General features: G+C 50.3%; 1 protein-coding gene across 1 annotated transcript in view; it reads left to right on the forward strand.

Annotated features, from left to right (window-relative positions):
* Positions 1-15,539, forward strand: part of CA3 (carbonic anhydrase 3) — a 37,301-nt gene that overhangs the window by 12,507 nt on the left and 9,255 nt on the right. The window lies entirely within an intron of this gene.

Raw genomic sequence — 15,539 nt, forward strand, 5'->3', positions numbered from 1 at the left:
CAACACACGAGGCGTCGGCCATGGGGTGAAAATGTAGTCCCGAATTTACTTAACTCACCTGCAGACTAAATCTCCTTTGTGACAAACCGGATGACCGATCGGCTTGTCACCCAAAATAAAAATGAGAACTCTGAATCATTCCAATGGTAAATGATAGCATCCAACTTTTTTCTTCAGTCATTTACATTTTTTTTGTTTCCTAAAGGAAAACTATACACCCACTGAAATCCATCCTTATAGGACTTTATTTCAATTTTAGAATATTAACTTAGATATGTACTCAAAGAGGAAACCTCTCTAGCTTCTCAACCAGAGGTTAACAGGCATAGGGAACAAACGGCAGCTGGAACGTGGTCGTGTTCATTCCGAGCTCTTTGTAAACGGCACAGGCTAAGCTGTTCTGTCTTCCCAGCCTCTGCAGCTTGTAGCACCTGGACAAAGCCAGGGAAAGCAAAGGAGAGACGCAGAATCTAGATCTTTTGCAAATTCTGTGTTCAGTTTTTACTTCGGTTTAGAAGTAGCTGTGGATACTTTAGGGGTAATTTATTCTCCACCTTTTGTTTATAACACTTTTAATATGATTGTTCTGGAAAATCGTTAAACTCTTTGGTGTGTTTTTCTGAGTCAGTCCCAAGGTTAAAGCTAAGCATCATTTCTCCCTAAGTAAGAGAATTCTCCCAAAATAAAAACACCATAAATCTCCGAGGAAAGGAAGAGGGGAAAGTCGATCGCCCTGAACCATCGTTGCGAAAGCTGCCACGTCTGCAAATGCGTGATCGGTCAGCCCCGGCCTCGGGTTCGGCGCCACGACTGTAAGATTCAGGCGGAGCCCTTTCCCATCCCGGATGTTCGCCGGCCGTTGGAGCTGTCACTCGAGATCCAGGGCTCTGAACGCAGAGTCTAAAATCCCTGTGGGCAGTGACGACACCCTCCTCGCAGGACAAGCGGCTCCACCTGACATTTAAGTCTGGCTTCTGGCTTGTTTGGCGTCTAGTATGGCCTCGTCCTCCCTGGCTTCCTCTGACCAGCTTGTCTTGTGGGAAATGTGATCTTATATTTATACAGTGCTCAGTTTGCCTCTGACAAAAGAGAGACAGGTGGAAAAAGACTAGCCAAATCCTTTAGAAGATAAATGATGAACTATAAGACATCTAAGGTGATGTCAGAACAATGCCCCTCCTTCGTGTGCATGATTTTATGTCGTTCGTTATTTTATTCATGCAATGCAGAGATGCCATGTCGGCAGGTGTCGATCGTTAGGCCTCGGCTGCCTGAAGGCAAATCGCTGGCCCGAGGAACGGGGTCCACCATGACGTTCGCACACACTTAGTCCACTTCCTGCTCTGTCAAGTCATCTCTCCCGGTCAGAGAACCTGCTCTGTGGGAACCAAGCACGTTTGCCGAGACAGAGTTACCCATGGTGGAACCCCTGTTCTGCCTCGTAGCCTCCTTCTTAAATGCACCAGGTCCAATAAGAATAAGCCCGCTGGTTCCGGAATGAAGTCGGAGGGCGATGGATCTGACCGCTCGGGGGTCGCCCACCCCGCAGATCTTCACGACGACCTTCGCCACCCCCCCCCGCCCCGTTGCAGCGTCACCACGCCACGGAAATGTGTCGCCTTGTCCCAGGGCCCTGGCTGCTCCGAGACGGGTGGTCTGCCCTCCCAAGGCGGTGACTTTCTGTAGAGGAGACAAAAGTGTGGAACAGATTCGATCCGGCGTGACGACGTGGGTAAGCGTGGAGGGGAGAGCGAGGGACCCGCTCGGGTTGGGAGAAGGAGGGAGAGGGGAGACGCCCGTCCGGCGCTGGGGCTGGGTGTGGCAGGAGCATCTCCAGTGGCCAGACCCTGGGATCAGCAGGATGTCCCCCGCGGACAAGGCCAGGGGAGATGCGTGTCGAGGGCTGTGGGAGACACACTAATGACTGGGGACCGAGTGGACACTTATTCGAAGCAGAGTGAAGGGTGATGGGGCCACACACGGGACCAGCACCCCATCGCGCTCTACGAGGCGGAGCCGGTCACCGGGCCAGCGTGGGCGAGGGACTGGGGGCACACGGCAGAGCGGAGGGCGCGGCACTGCGGCCGCGTCTGCCATCGGTCCGGGTCACCACGCAGGCACGGCCCGGGAGAGGCACGGCCTGGAGCGGCGGGAGGCGGTCCAGGGGGCTTGTCGTTCTCAGGCCGGTCCCTGGACACGCTGGGGGCGGGGCGGGGCGGTAGCAATGGGAGGACCCGGTTCCCACTCCGGGAGGGTGACACCAGCAGCAGTGAGGAGCACGGCTGGGAGGCGTCGGGCCTTTTCCTTGTAAACAAATATCCGAGATGCAACTCTGCATAGTTTTCTATTTATTGATCCCCCGCCTCATTCCACAGCTGCGAGATGCAGCCAGCCTCCCATAGTTGCCATCGGAAACACGGACGCGTGCCCCGGCTCCAGCGGAATCCTGTCCCCAGCCGGTCACTGTCTGTCCTAGCTGAGCCGCCCCGAGCTTCTGGCCGTACTATTCCTGGAGGAGGAGGAGACGCAGGTGGACTTGGCGGCCTCAGGGCACACGCAAGCTCTTTATTTAGCGTCCGGTTCCATGATGGCCGCGAGGGAGGAAAGGTACGGCAGGCAGGGCGACTCGAAGGATGCTGAGCATCCCGGTCGCCTTAGGGCACACGGCGCGATTTGAGCGACGACACAGAGGCGGGCGGGTGACATGGGCGGCCGACGCGGGGAGCAGGCCGGGCTGAGCAGGGCCTGCGAGGCGGGCAGACCGCCAACGGGGAGCGGCCTTCAGCCTGCGAGTCCGCAGTGGGGTGGACCTGACGGGGCCCGCCCTGCTTTCCTCCCTCCTGCACACGACGCGGAGCAGAGCGGGAGGGAAGGTCCCCAGAGCACCCCGGTTTCGAAGGAGGCTCTTCCCAAAACGTATCGATTTTGATTTCAATAACCGCGAGCAAGTGCATCTCTCTGGCTTGCGGTTAGTCCATGAAGTAAACCCCGCCGCTCTGTCCAGCTCCACGCTGGGCCACCGGGGTGCTGAGACGTGCCCTTCGTTCCGGGGTGGCTCACGGACGCGGAGGCAAAGGCCCCGAGACCTTGCTACGTGCTGGCACCGAAATACCAGCCGACCACGGTGAGGCCGCGGGGAAGGGGACAGAGCGTGGCTTCCGGGGGCCCCGCCCTCCAGAGCACCGTCGACACCCCTCGTGGGGCGTGGTTGGTGACGGGCTGTGCGGTCACTGTGCTCACATCCGTGACCGCTCCTCCGCTCCACCTGGCAGCGGGGCTACTGTTCCCTGCAGGGGGCTCTCTGTGGCTTCCAGGCCACCCAACCCTCACCGTCCCTAGTGACCAGGGTCTGAACCTTCACGACGTCTGGCCAAGTTCGAGTGTTGTCTGTGGTCGTGTGGCCGAGTCTCCCGCAGAGCAGAGCTGACTCCTGTGCGTGACCACCGTGCCCTTGGGGACCCATGGCTCCCCACACTAACCGGCCTCGGGAGCAACTGGACAGCTGTCGCCCCGCTAAGGGGAGGGGGACCCTCCGTCACTACGCTTTGCACCCGAGCCAAAGTTCACACGCCCGTCTTGAATTCTCACCACTACGCTACTTCGTACCTGAGTCCTTGTCAAAGACGCATCAGGCTTCCTCGGACATGCCGAAGAGGAAAGGCTGACGGAGAACCGCACGCGGCGCTGGCGCAAACCTTTCCTGTTCCGTGTGTGCGGAGGGCGGGACTCGGGGCCTCTGTTCCCGTGCCGTGTCGCAGACCACGCAATGATTTTTCATGTGAGTCGATGGTTCTGCAACAAACTCTCCTTGGGCACTTTGCAAACTGGACCCCCCGTTCGCTGGCTAGCCAGCTTTCACGGTTTGCATGTCTGTGTTCCCGGCTGTTCTGCTCTGGGTGGGCCTGGTCCGGGTTCCGTTGTCACAGGAACCGCTGAGGCAGCAGCTTCGGGTCTTCGGGCCGGCTTGGAGGCCGAGCTCTGCCCGTCCGCCACTGTGTGACCCGGGATAAGTGACTGAGCTTTTCAGACCTTGGTGTATCAGTTGTCATACAGGGATATTTAGGCCTGGCTCTTTATGTTGCTGTGACGGCCGTTACAGGGCCACCTCTCCCAGAGCTGGGCACAGTCACCGTGGGACCCAGCATCCTGCTCTGAGGTTTGCAGCCCAGAGAACTGCAAAGAGGAACTCGGTGTTTATCAAAGCATCGCTGGTAATGGCCAAGATGGAACCAACCCAAATGTCCATCAACTGATGGACTACGATGGATTAACAAACGGTCATGTGTTCGTACAAGGGAATGTCACTCTGTCATCAAAGGGAGAGAGGTACTGGCACACGCACCTCACGGACAAGCCTGCAAACATCAGGAGCGAAGGCGGCCAGACACAAAAGGCCGCAGGTCGCACGATTCCACATACGCAGCGTTCGGATCAGCCGGGCTCGTGGCGGGCGGGAGTGGAGGGACCGCTGTGAGGGTTTGGGGTTTCTTCGGGGGATGGTGAGAATGTTCTGGAATCCTGTAGTGGTGACGGTTCCACGTGTTACAAATGCCCTGGAAGCCACTTGGTTGCAAACTGTAGAATCCTTAAAGTGGTGGTTTTTATATTTGGTAAACTTTACCTTAACGAAAAAGACCCACAAAGCTGATGGAGAAATAGGGTTGCAATATTTGTGAACTTCCCAGTGACATAAAAAGCAGACAGGGTTCTAATAAGATTGGTAGCACAGTTTTACACACGTTACATGATTAAGGAATAAATAAATATGATAATGCGTATGGTACTTTTCAAAATGCGTTAAAGCAAAATGTGACTACATTGAATAGCCTTTTCGTTAACTATGACTACTTTGAAATATTACCCCAAACTCAACAAACAGTAGGTTCTTAAAGATTAGCTGCAATGTAGAATCTAAAACCATATTGATAAGCTTTTCACACTCTGTTACATTAAAACACATGGCCTATCTTCTGCTTTAAATAGGTTGTTTACCCATGCATGGCTTTGTAATATTATCTTTTAGCTATTTGGAAAATACTGGGTCATTGACTTCCGAGCAAACAGAATGCAACGTTAATAAAAGGATTATATTCCATGACCAAGTAGAATTTATCCAAGGATGCAAGGTTGTTTTAACATATGAAAATCAATCAGTGTAATGCACCATAATGGTAGGATAAAAGCACAGAAATTACATGATCGTCTCAATAAAGGCAGAAAAACATTTGACAAAATTCAAGACCCTGTCATCATCATCATCATCATCATCATCGTCATCATCATCATCATCATCATAATCATCATCAAAACATGCGACAAACCAAGGCTAAAAGGGACGGCCCCAACTTGACAGAGGGCACTTATGACAACCCACAGCTAACACGGCCCTTAACAATGTAAGACGGAAACTTTTCTCCTCAAATCAGGAACCGGGCAAGGCTGTCTGCTCTTGCCGCTTCGACAATCCACATACAACTCAACATTGGACTGGAGATTTAGCCAGAGCAAGTAACCAAGAAAAGGAAGTAAAAGATACACCAACTGGAAAGAAAGAGTAAAACTATCTCTATTTGCAGGTGACATGATTTCATATACTGAAAATCCTAGGGAAGAAACAAATAAAAACTATTAGAGTTAAAAAACAAGTTTGATAAGGTTTCGGGATACAAGACTGTTATGAAAAATCAGTTATATTTCTATACACTAGCAACGAACAGTCTGAAAGGAAACTTTTTAAAAATTCTGTTTACAATAGCATCGAGGAGAATAAAATAATTAAAGATGAAATCAACAAAAGGAGTGTAAGAATTGTACGCTAACAACCATAAAACATCATTGAAATAAACTAAAGAGGACCTAAATCGATGAAAAGACGTTTCGTGTCCGTGGATTGAAAGATTCGATGTCGTTGAAATGGCGGCGCTCCCCACAGTGACCCGCGGAGTAAATGCGGTTCCCATCGAAATCCCAGCTGCCTTTTTTGCGGAAATGGGCAAGCCGATCCCGACATTCATATAGGAGTGCAAGGGGCCCAGACAGCCTCAAAAACGTGAAAAAGGACAAAGACGGAGGACTCACATGTATCCGTCACAGAGCTGACCGCGAAGCTACGGCGTGCAGAGCGGGGCCGTCCTGGTGTAAGGACAGACCCACGGAGCGTCGGCAGAGGACAGGCCACCGATTTTCAGCACGAATGCCAAGGGTTTTCCAGGCAGAAAGAACAGCCTTGTCAACAAATGGTGCTGGGTCGACTGGGTACAAAAAAAAAAAAGAACTGGACCACCCTCTCACACCACACATGAAAATTAACTCCAAATGGATCAAAGACCTAAACTTAAGAGCAAAAACTGTGAAACTCTCAGAAGAAAACATAGACATAATGCTTTGTGACTTTGGATTGGGCAGTGGTTTCTTACGTATGACACGGAAAGCGCAAAAATAACATAAAGGAAGAAAGAAAAAGGGCTTCGTCCGACCCAAAAATGCTTCAAAAGACACCGTCAAGAAAGTTAAAAGACAACTCACAGAACGGGAGAAAATATTTGCAAATCGTCTATCTCATAAAGGATGAGAACTCAGAATATAAACGACCTCTTGCAACTCAGTAATGCAGTTGGAAAATGGGCAAATACTTTAGAACAGACATTTCTTCAAAAAAAGACACAGGAATCGCCAATAAGCACACACAAGACGCTCGAGGGCATCATTAGGGAGAGTCACAGGGTCAAATGACACCAGACAGAGAATGTTGTTTCCTAGACTCGTCTCGACCTGAAGGGACATCCAGGCTGGTGACAGGACCACGTGGCCGGTTCCTCTTTGATAGTCTTATCAGCAGCATAAATGAAGACACACAAGGCAGGCTGACCACACTTGTTGTTGACAGAAAGTGATAGTTAATACGCCCGAAGAGAGAATGGGGATTCGAAAAGATTTCGTCGGACTGGAACTCTGGGCTGACATTAATACAGGAAGGAGGGGGCCCGGGCTTAGCAGGAATTCGCATGAAAAAGGGTTTGATGTTTTAATTGAGCGTGAGCTCAGGATGACCCAAAGGCGTGAGCCAGAGAAGCTGAGGCCTTCTTATCCTGCATTAAAAGCAATGCCATGTCCACGTCCGGGAAGAGGCGGGGCGGCGCCCTTCTGGTCCTCGCTCTCGCCGGGCGAATTCTGGAGCGTCTTGCTGGGCGCCGGTCAGCGGCCGCTAGGGAGTGGTGGCGAAGCGGACTCGTTGTTCGGAGAGCGAGATCCTCGGGAGAGTGGACGGGTCCGGTGAAGAGCCGGGCTGGGCTGTTTGGCTCGGTGGGAGGTGGGAGGAGGGAAGCACAATGGCTGTTCCCCGAGATCGCAGGGGGGACCTTAGGGCCGACGGTCTAAGCCAATGCTGCTTAACGGACAGAACCAGGACCCACATGAGACAGGAAGGAAGACAGACTTATGCTCACAAAATTATTTCCAGATCGTTGGAGTAGTGGAAAATGGGACCGTCTGCTTTGTCATTTAGTGAGCAGTGCTCGTGGGGATCATTCAATCACTTGTGAAAAAATTCAGAGGAGAGCCCCAGAACTTCACTGATGGCTGGCTTCCGGGACCCGCAAGGTCCATTTGAACTCAAAGAGCTAATAATAGTTTTAATAATCACTATTATCAGCTGCCGTGTATTGAGAAAGTTAACATAGTAAATGTTCTACATGCAGTATCCTATTTAGCTCTGACAGGAACTTAATGAAGTATTGTCCTATCCCCACTTTGCAGACAGGGAAACGGGGTTCGTAGGTAGGCAGAGTAAGCTTCCCAAGGCGGCTTGGCGCATAAGGGCCGGAATCGGCTCTCAGACTCAGGGCCCCGTGATCTTCGAGCCTCAGATCTTAAATGTTCTCCTGAAGCTTTCCAGTCTCCGTTTTATTCGATGCATTACAATGGGTTGATGCGGCTGCGCAATGACTTGGCTCAGATTCTATCCGTTCGGGCTGAACATTTGTATCGTCGGATGCCCGCATAAGACAAGGTCAACGGGAACTTTTACCTTTGTGGGGAGTAAATGCCTGTCCAGTGGAATTTCGAGATCGACACGTTCAGTGTTTAAAAAAGCAAACGGCTTAACTCACATTTTCATTCTTGGATTATTTTAATGAAGGCATCGCCAGAGTACACAAAAGCAGATAGCTTGGTTTCAGGTTTTCATTCCTGAATCGGCACTTCAGTATGCATGCCATGCAAGCAGCTGCCTTCCAGAGAATGGAAATTACCGTATTGACTCTTGCGAGGCGCAGATGGCTTCTCTGCAGCTTGTACGGCGATGCTATTTTCCTATAAATAGTGACCCAGTGACTAACGTGGGCTCTCTGATATGTCGTTTGGGAAAATTTGTGTTTAACTTCAATGCGTAGGCCCCACCCCAGGGGTAAGTCTCTGCAAAAGAAGGCGGGCAGTAACGTTTGCTTTAACAAGTTCTCGTCTAGTTCAGAGTAACTTTGGGACATCGCATCAGAGATAACTTCTTCACTCATTCCCTTATTCATTGTAGGAAACAAACAGACACATTGAAAAACTGTAACTGTTGGTAAATACAAGAAAGAACATGCATACGATGTGCTCGTGAAGCCCCAGGAGGATCTAGCGAGACGGCACGGCCAGCCAAGTCCACTTTGAGTTGGAGACCGTTAAGCCTGGATTATTTTAAGCCGAAGCCTGAGTGATGGAAAGAATCAGGATTCAGAAGGGTTTCGTCAGACGGACGGGCACTCTGGCTGAAGATACAGCAAACTTGCGGCTGGAGGAGGCTCAAGCATTCCTGGGGTGGACGGAAGGGCCGGTGGCAGCCCAGGCGAGGCTCCCTGTGGCCGGCTCTGGGGTGACAGCACTGGATGCAGATGAGTGGGCTCACTGAAGGCATGGTCTGGAAGTTGACATCGGACGCTAGAATGGACCCAATACGCACATGCAAACCCCAGGTGCGACGCACACGCAAACAAATGACCCTACACGCCTGTTCCCGCTCTCCACGATCTCGAGAAATCCCCGAATGTTTTCATCCTTATTGTTTATTGTCACACAACTGGCACACGGTACCGGTGCGCGTCACGGCGATTCAATGCAAACTACCAGCTATAAAAATAAACAAGTCGTGGGGGATGTAATGCACAGCGTAAGGAAGACAGTCGAACCTTCTGAACTACAGCAATTCAGTTCCCTAATGGGTGAGGAGGGACTGCTCCTGCAGACGATTCACTTGCTATTCGTGAGAAACTCTCAGTCTCCCCGCTCTGTCCCCACACCCCTCCCTCACTGCAGGCCACCTCCCTGCAGGAGCATCGACACATGGCCACCGGGCACTGACCCTGGGCGAGTCATCGAGCACATGGCTGTGAGCAAGACAGTCCTTCCCGTCTTCATAAAGGTTTCATTTCCTTGGGAGCTGATGGACCCAGGACAAAATTTTTATCTATTTTACGCTTCTGTGTTTTTTAAACTAGTAATTTCTAAATGCTTATAAATGCCAGGCAGTGGATTCCAAGCCCCTCACACGTGTTATCGTAATTAATCCCGAAGACAAGTACCTGCCCGTTCAGTTCTGCGGTGAGTGGGATGACACCCAACGAGGCGACTGGCCCTGGCAAGTGGCCAAGCCGTCCTGCAGGTCTCAGGCCCAGCTCTTCTCCGCAATGCTCGGTGACCTCTCTAAATCCTATGTTAAAACTAACCGGCCACGTCCGCAAAGGGAAGCAAATCTCGCTCTAGCATCCGCCGCTTCTGGCTTCGGCTGAATCCCTGTCTTCCTTCAGCTTGGGGAGTTGGGAATTGGGGACCTCCGTACCTCTCTCCCTCTCTCAGGCCTTTCCGGTCTACAGCATTTTAGGTGTATTTCAAGAGAAGTCACCCAGCGGAGACCTCCAGGGTCCGTGTCACAGGCCTACGAGTTACCCCGAGTCTCTAACCGATAACTACTCCCTATCTCCGAACGCGGAGAAAAGCAAGGCGTTCTCCATATTTTCATTCCTCTTTGGAGGGTAACCGTGTTGAAACGAAGAAGCGAGTCGTGTTTCTTCTTCTCTCCTCCACGTGCAGGAGGGGACAGTCGCGGCACTGTGAACGCTGAGCTCTGTAGCTTCATCCCGCGACGGAAATGTTTCACCGGCATCATAATCGTGCAAATTATCATCCCCCCAGCCCCCTCCATCCACGTGTGTCCACCGCAGTGCCCGGTCGTCAGAGCAGAGGGGATCCAGGGTGTGCTTCTCGCCGGCATTACACTCCCAACAAGCCGCCCCTGCCCCAGAGGAAAACACCAGCTCTTCGCCGTCACCCACGGCGGCCCTGCCCGGCCTGACGGCCACCATCGTTCCGAGCCTCCCCTTGCCTCGCCCTCTCCCTGGATTACTACCCTCCACCATAGTGTCAAACGTAGTCACAGGAGCTTCAGAAGTGACAGTCCCCATGTGAGTCACCTGCATCACAGGCTGGAGAGCAGCGTGGAGCAGTCATCACAGGAAACCGGTATGCGTCTGCACTGCGGCGACTTAGAAACCGTGGACCACGGGAGTCCTGTCTGTGGGTTGGCAAAGAAACCGCTTCTGAGAGATGGGATTTGGGCTAAGATTTGTGACATGTCGATCGATCGATGTCGGCAGCCGGATCTAACTTGAAGATATATATTCAAGTCAAATGACATTAACCTTATGAAAAAAAATTGATCGTTTGTATATTCCATGAAATTCAATAATTACATATCTGGGTTTTTTTTTTTATTATTATTCTGTTTGTTAAAAGAACAATAAAACTCCACGGGGCCAGTAACCGCGAACAACTCTCTAGTTTTCCGCTGCCGGCCGGAGCCTCCTTCGCTTCCTTAAATAATGTACCTTAAAAAAATCCACACAGATGTTAGTAACGCAACCTTCCAGCAACGTGCAGAGTGGAGAAGTGGCCTTTCCTGAATCAGAACTGATGGCTTCATTTCTTGAATTCAGCTTGGGGCCGTGCCACTTCTTAATGATGACAAGGGGACACTGGTGCGCTGCCAGCTGGCTCCTCACGTTGCCCGGTCAGGGGCAGACCAGGCGGCGCTGTAACGGGTCCTGACCCCCCAGCGACAATGCCCATTACTCTTGCTGTCAATCAAATATCAATCTGGGACGTTTGCGACTCAGGCCAAAGGTGCAAAGACCTGACCAGCTGTCGCTCTCGAGCTCAGTCACCATTCCCGTGTGAAAGAAAAGATACCTCAGAAAAGAAATTCCGAGTCCGAATACCGAAGCTGGCCCGCGGATGGTGGGGGCTCGCGCGGGCCAGGCTGGGAGGCGTGTTCGTGCGCCCCGCCCAGGCCACCGCGGGGGGGTGGGGGTCCCCCATCTCTGCTGCGGACCCGTGAGCTGTTTGTCTTTTCTACGTCTCCAGGGCACCTTTAGAAAAGAAGAATGTCTTCCAAGCTGATGATAAATGATCACCGCTGCCCAGGAAACCGAAAACCAAAAATCTGGCTTGACAGCCACCCTCGAGGACTGAGCTCCAGGACAGGGAGGAGCTGTAGTGGAGATGGGGCTCGATGCGGGATTCGCTGGGGGTGCAAGGGGCAGATCTTCTCCCAGCGGGAGCAGGACGCCCCAGCCTCTGGTGGCGTCATTCCCCCTCCGACCCCCCGCTGGGTCCGGTCTGTCCTTCTGTCCCAGGTCGAGACTGAAGCTCTCTCGGCCCGAAGCGTGGATATGCTTCCCGATTTTCCACACCGCTGGCATCCGTAGACACCGGTGGTTCTCCCGCCGGGGGATGAGGCGTGGACCGCCTCCCGTGCCTGGGCAGGAGGCGCTGGCCCTTCCCTGCACCGCGTGTCTCTCCTGCTCCTGTGAGCACCTGCCACCCCTCTGAGTCCCTTTTCAACAAGGGTATTCTAAAAATTAAAGTTACGAAGACTAGTTCTGGCTTCTCTTCAGTAACATTTTGTTTTCACCTTAGAACAAAACAAGGTTAAGGTTACACTACATAGGGCCTCACAAAAGAATTTGCTTTAATATTCAATATAAATTCTTTACAGTCTTTAGAATTCACACGACACTTCTGACGTGTGAAGAAAAGCACGTGTGACTCCAGTTAATCCTGGTGTGGAGCCGTCATTCCAAAAGTTTCCGTTCCAGTCAGACACCAAGGCGGCTGCGGGGCGTGCACCCCAGAACGCGGCAAAACACGCTTGTCCCAGACGTCGGTGCCGGCGTCCCTCGCGGTCGGCGCTCTGCGTTACACGGGGCTCACGTGACTGGCATTCCCGTTGTATTTTGCTTTCCGAGATCACAGAGAAAAAGCCGAGCCTACTTCTCGGGGAGCTGGGGAGCTGGCATTTCAGCCACCTAAACGCTATGAAATGGCAGAGAAAAACACAATGCCGCTTCCTAATTTGACAAACAGCTACTGTCATTAAGTTATTGAAAATGAGACTTGATCTTCTAGATTCGATCCTAAGGCAAGGTATCATGAAATTTAATTATTGAGTTTTTCTCTATTTAAGATGCTATTACTGAATTTAAAAAAAAAAGAGTTTGCATTTGGAAGAAACAGTTTGAATTTGTGAACCCTAATGATGAAATCTGACTGCAGAGATCTGTGGGGTCTCGCCGTATGGTCTTGCTCTGACTCTGAAGTAAAGTGACCGTCTCAGTCTGGTGATTGAGGACACCAGTTGAGACAAGGCCTCAGGCTGCTCTCCTACAAATTTGCCATGAACAGGAGCCAAAATTCAAGATCCCATCCAAGTGGCTCAGCTGTCACTGGTGTCAAACTCAAGAACTGGGCCTGTCATGTTCATATATAATATAGTTAAGTCGAGCTTCCTGACAATGTTTTTGAAAAAAAAAACAAAACAAAACATTGTCAGGGAGAAGGTAAAAGTTATATTATGTATGACAGTTAAATAATTTAAAATTTTGATTTTAATTAGATTGGATTTTTCTTATTTTCCCATTTCTAGCTTAGAACTTGTTCTATGAAAACAAAAATGTAGTAGAAAATATACGCCCCTACATATATTCAAATATTCAAGCACAATTATACAATTACTTCAAATCCTAATTTCCGTTTCGATCTCAGAAGTGCATAATTAGGCAATTTCTCACCTTTTGCTTTTCAGATGCAGTAGGAGCACCAACTGATACTAGTCGGCAGAAGACGTGACTTAGTTATATCACCTGGTATCTTGCAAAACAAAATGCCAAATCAAGAGTAAAAATCTGTTTAAATTTTATCACCTTAGATCCTTGAACTTTATCATTTTAATACACAACCTAGTTGAAACTTCCGCATTCAGAACCCCCAACTCCTCACCCCACCTTCTGTTTACCCAAATTACCTTCCTAGGTTGCTCTGTTCTTATGCTTGCGCGTGCGCGCGCTCTCTCTCTCTCTCTCTCTCTCTCTCTCTCTCTCTCGCTCTCGCTCTCGCTCTCGCTCTCGCTCTCGCTCTCGCTCTCGCTCTCGCTCTCTCTCTCTCTCTCCCATCCCCCCTTTCTCTCCCTCCCTCTGTATGAGCACATTCATTTTGGGGGGAAAATTCTACAAATTGCCCAATATATCCGCTTTCCAATACCAGTGCTGGGAGATGCATTGTCAGCATGCTAGGAGACCGTTTCTGGTCCATGGTTCCCGGCTCTTTTGTGGCCATTATTAATCTCAGTGTGTACTTAACGGTTTTCTTTTTTAAGCCACTCCAGAAATCTCAGTCTTGGATACAATTTAGAATGATCTCCGTGCTCTGTTGACAGGGAATTTTGAAATTTATAGACAAACCTGCTGGAGTAAATCAATTAAGATGTAGATGATTAATTTGTGGTTTCTGAAAAATGTATTGTGGTCTAAAACAACATGATTTGATATAAATCCTCTTGGAATTCTTACTTCTATGAACTTTCTTATAAGAAATCATCATTTTTCAAGACTGCACCTAAAAGTATTAATTTCCACTTTGCAGATTCTACCTAGCGTTTATTTGAAATTATGTGCCACTGTGCAAGTCTTTTATTTATTGTTTATTCATCGTGCACAGTCTTTTATTTTAACTAATGACAAATAACCCATTTGTAAAGCTCTTATGCATAAAGAGTAACAATATGATGAATTCCCAGATTGTTGGCCTTGCTCAGTATAAAGACTTTATTAAACACTCTATCTGTATTATTACTGTATCAAATAACATAAAATTTAGTTACCGATCTTCTAACCACACATACCAGAAAAAGCAAGATTGCAACAATCTAATGAATTGGAACGAGATCATAGTTTGCTAATATAAATAATTACGCCCTCAGTAAGAATACATGAAACACCCTCACTAACCACAAACTACACACCACGCTGTCACGGCAAAGCAGAAAATGGACCGGACAGCCCAACTCAGCCGACGTTCTGATCCAACACTACCATATTTGAGCTCAGAGTCTAACAGTTGGTATTTACTTGCTGTGTTTGCTTCAATTTTCCAAACTATATCGCTTCTTGATTCCAACACTGCTATTGTGTGGATCAAATAATCCCTGGTCACAAAAATACCCTGGGGAGTGACTCCCCTGGCGTCTGGGTTATGAGTGTGGTCAGTCATTCCACATGCCTGGTGGATGAGCTAGCTTTACCATGATGAGAGAGCTCCTTTTCAAGGCTGGTAATCCTCAAACACAAAACGCCAGCATCAGTCAAAGTCAGAGTAAATTAGGGTATGCACATTGCAATCTTGCTCAAGACAGCACTGAAATTAGGCTTAACTTGCCTTGCTGTCTTTTTAAAAATAAAGTTATTACTGACCCAGAATAAACAAGAAACTTTACAATGTATTCTTGAAATATAAGTATCTCCTACGCGACTGCTCCAATGCCAGCGATAACCGGACCTGTAAACATGAATCTTTGACATGTGCACACTGCACAAGCTCAGGCCGTCAGGCTCCTTTCCCCCCGTTTATCCTGTTGCAAAACAACTTGGAAGACAGAGGAAAAATGCAGGCAGTCTGGAAACCCTCTGCTCTTCCTTTTCTCCCAAACGTCCAGGGCGTCGTCTGGCAGAGTGAGGTCTTTAGTTTCAAACATTAGGCTCACTTTCTGCTCAGGCCTTTCTGAAAACGACGCAGAAGCCCGGACTTTTGGGAGCGGAGGTGCGGCTCAGGCAGTGGGGTCACTCAGTTCCCCGCCCCTGCTGTGTGCTCACGCGGGCCCAGGGGCTCCGGCGACCCAGCCCGCGTCCCAGCCCAGGGCGACCCCAGGTCTGGGCGGGGACGCGGCCGGGCGCCGCTCCAGGACAGGTCGCTCTCAGACTAGGGATCAGGGCGTTGGGGACCTACCCTCCCGGCCCTCGTTCCCCTCCTCTGGCCCTAGAACTTTACAAGTTGCCTGCAGGGGAGTCGCACACGCGCCAGGACAACAAGCGAGTTCCTTCCAGCCGGCGTCACCCGCGCGGGGGCGCAGCCATGGGGCGGAGGCGCGGCCCCCTCCCGGGCGCGCACAGCCTGCGACTCACCGTCCCCGCAAATAAATAAACAAAAAAAATAATAATGCATGGAGGAGGCAG

Source organism: Pteropus alecto, unplaced genomic scaffold (assembly GCF_000325575.1).
Source record: "Pteropus alecto unplaced genomic scaffold, ASM32557v1 scaffold87, whole genome shotgun sequence".
Taxonomy (NCBI): Eukaryota; Metazoa; Chordata; class Mammalia; order Chiroptera; family Pteropodidae; genus Pteropus; species Pteropus alecto.